The sequence below is a fragment of the Schistocerca americana genome, unplaced genomic scaffold (genome assembly GCF_021461395.2).
Source record: "Schistocerca americana isolate TAMUIC-IGC-003095 unplaced genomic scaffold, iqSchAmer2.1 HiC_scaffold_196, whole genome shotgun sequence".
Classification (NCBI taxonomy): domain Eukaryota; kingdom Metazoa; phylum Arthropoda; class Insecta; order Orthoptera; family Acrididae; genus Schistocerca; species Schistocerca americana.
The window spans coordinates 275001-277500 of NW_025725902.1; the positions used below are offsets into that span (position 1 = coordinate 275001).

A 2500-nucleotide genomic window follows, 5' to 3' on the forward strand; every position below is an offset into this window, starting at 1 on the left:
AGGACCGTGCGATCAGCCCAAAGTTATTCAGAGTCACCAAGGCAAACGGACCGGACGAGCCGACCGATTGGTTTTGATCTAATAAAAGCGTCCCTTCCATCTCTGGTCAGGACTCTGTTTGCATGTATTAGCTCTAGAATTACCACAGTTATCCAAGTAACGTGGGTACGATCTAAGGAACCATAACTGATTTAATGAGCCATTCGCGGTTTCACCTTAATGCGGCTTGTACTGAGACATGCATGGCTTAATCTTTGAGACAAGCATATGACTACTGGCAGGATCAACCAGGGAGCTGCGTCAACTAGAGCTGAGCAGCCGGCCGCCCGGGAGTGTGTCCCGGGGGCCCGCGCGAACACGCAAGCGTCCGCTCAATTATTCTGCAAACAGGAGGAGGCTGAGCTCCCCTGCACGATACACCTCGAAACCCTCTCAGGTCCCGGCGGCGCGCAGCGCCGTCCTAAGTACTTGGTCGGGTTCGAGAGAGGCGCAATCGCCCGGAGTTTGGCGAGTAGACGCTTTAGGTGCGACCACCCGTGCTCCCAACTGAGCTTGCCGCTGCCGACAGAGGCCCGGGAGCGTGCTGTCGTGGCATTGCCGGCGGGAGACAACACGCGCCACCTACGGTGGCCGGCAGCTCCAACGCCAGCGCCACAGAAGGACAAAAGCCCCACTTGGGTGCCGAAGCGAACTCTCCCAGCACAGCGCACGCGCCAACACGTCCGCACAGCTGCGATACAAACCACCTGCGAGAACCGCAGAGGCGACCGAGCAGCAGACGGCGTCGCGGCGCCGAGCGCCGGGCGGCGGCGCATCCTCAGCGCACACAGTCCTCAATCGGACCAGCACACTGCAGATGTCCACCGCGCTTCGCACCGGGCCCGCGAGGACCTACTTTGGCCGCACGGCGCCGCGTGCAGGGTGCGCCGGCGCGCAGCTGCGCCGCCTGCCGCCTCCGTCGGCCGGCGCGCCTGCCACTGGCCGCCCCCACCAGCCGGCTGTAGCGCGTGCGCCCACGCACCGCGCGGCCAGCACGCCGGGAGGCCCCCCCTCACCGGCCGGGGACGGTCCCACCCAGCCACCGCCGCGTATCGCTTCACACCCACATGCCATTCACGTTCGTGGGCATGGTGGGTATCGCTGAAACAACCGGTTGGTAGCTCAACCGATCGTCGCCATCACTGATTCACCTCTAGCGAGAACAACCGCACCACAACGGTTTACCAGTTGTTCATTTGCGTAACGTCACCAGCAAACGTAGACGTCCATCGCCATTTGCAAATTCAACGATTGTTGCATGCCTGTGTCAGGTGTCACGACACACTATGTCTGCCCACATACACGCAACAACATGTGCACGCTTCGCGAACACGTGGAAGGTGGCCCCCGTACGTATGCGATGTCCATTGCGCGAACGACTGTCAACCGGCCTCTGTCGCATGTCGCAGATGTGGAACGCAGTGCACCATGCTGTCACGGTGTGTGAGAAGAGACGACTACGTCTGACAACACGCGCCACTACATCAACAGACGGCTCATGCTGATCGCCATCCAGGGCATACCACACTGCAATCCGGCTCTTATAGGGAGACGACACATAGCTGAGTGCACAACAGTTGGACCGCATGGTTCGCCGTTGTTGGCGCAGTCGTTGTACGGTCACATGTACCACGATGTATCATTCAGTACATGAGGACCAATGTGCAGTACAGTGTGTGATTTGGACGTACAACATCAGCGGACAGTTGACACAGGCCGTACCACAGCGTAGGCTAAGTGCTTCGCCATGCGAATGCCAATGAACAACTGCGAAGGGCATTGAGCATGTACGTCCTGCTGCCATCCACATTACAGTGTATCGCTGCAAGGTGTTTAACATGAAGCGATACACTGGGGACCAGGCAGTGCGAGTAGCAAACTATATTGCGGGGGTTGCAGTTAGGCAACACTACACTAATTTAACGCGTCGTATGACAATTACAGAGCGGGTTAAGGCCCAACGTGTGTTGGGTTAAGGCCCAACGTGTGTTGGGTTAAGGCCCAACGTGTGTTGGGTTAAGGCCCAACGTGTGTTGGGTTAAGGCCCAACGTGTGTTGGGTTAAGGCCCAACGTGTGTTGGGTTAAGGCCCAACGTGTGTTGGGTTAAGGCCCAACGTGTGTTGGGTTAAGGCCCAACGTGTGTTGGGTTAAGGCCCAACGTGTGTTGGGTTAAGGCCCAACGTGTGTTGGGTTAAGGCCCAACGTGTGTTGGGTTAAGGCCCAACGTGTGTTGGGTTAAGGCCCAACGTGTGTTGGGTTAAGGCCCAACGTGGGTTGGGTTAAGGCGCAACGTGGGTTGGGTTAAGGCCCAACGTGGGTTGGGTTAAGGCGCAACGTGGGTTGGGTTAAGGCGCAACGTGGGTTGGGTTAAGGCGCAACGTGGGTTAGGTTAAGGCGCAACGTGGGTTAGGTTAAGGCGCAACGTAGGTTAGGTTAAGGCGCAATATAGGTTAGGTTAAG

General features: G+C 58.0%; 1 non-coding gene across 1 annotated transcript in view; it reads right to left on the minus strand.

Annotated features, from left to right (window-relative positions):
• Positions 1 to 294, minus strand: part of LOC124573772 — a 1910-nt gene extending 1616 nt beyond the window's left edge. The window contains exon 1 of the ribosomal RNA XR_006972125.1: positions 1 to 294. This exon is cut by the window's left edge and continues 1616 nt beyond it. This is a non-coding gene — a ribosomal RNA (small subunit ribosomal RNA).
• Between the last annotated feature and the right edge of the window lie 2206 nt (positions 295 to 2500).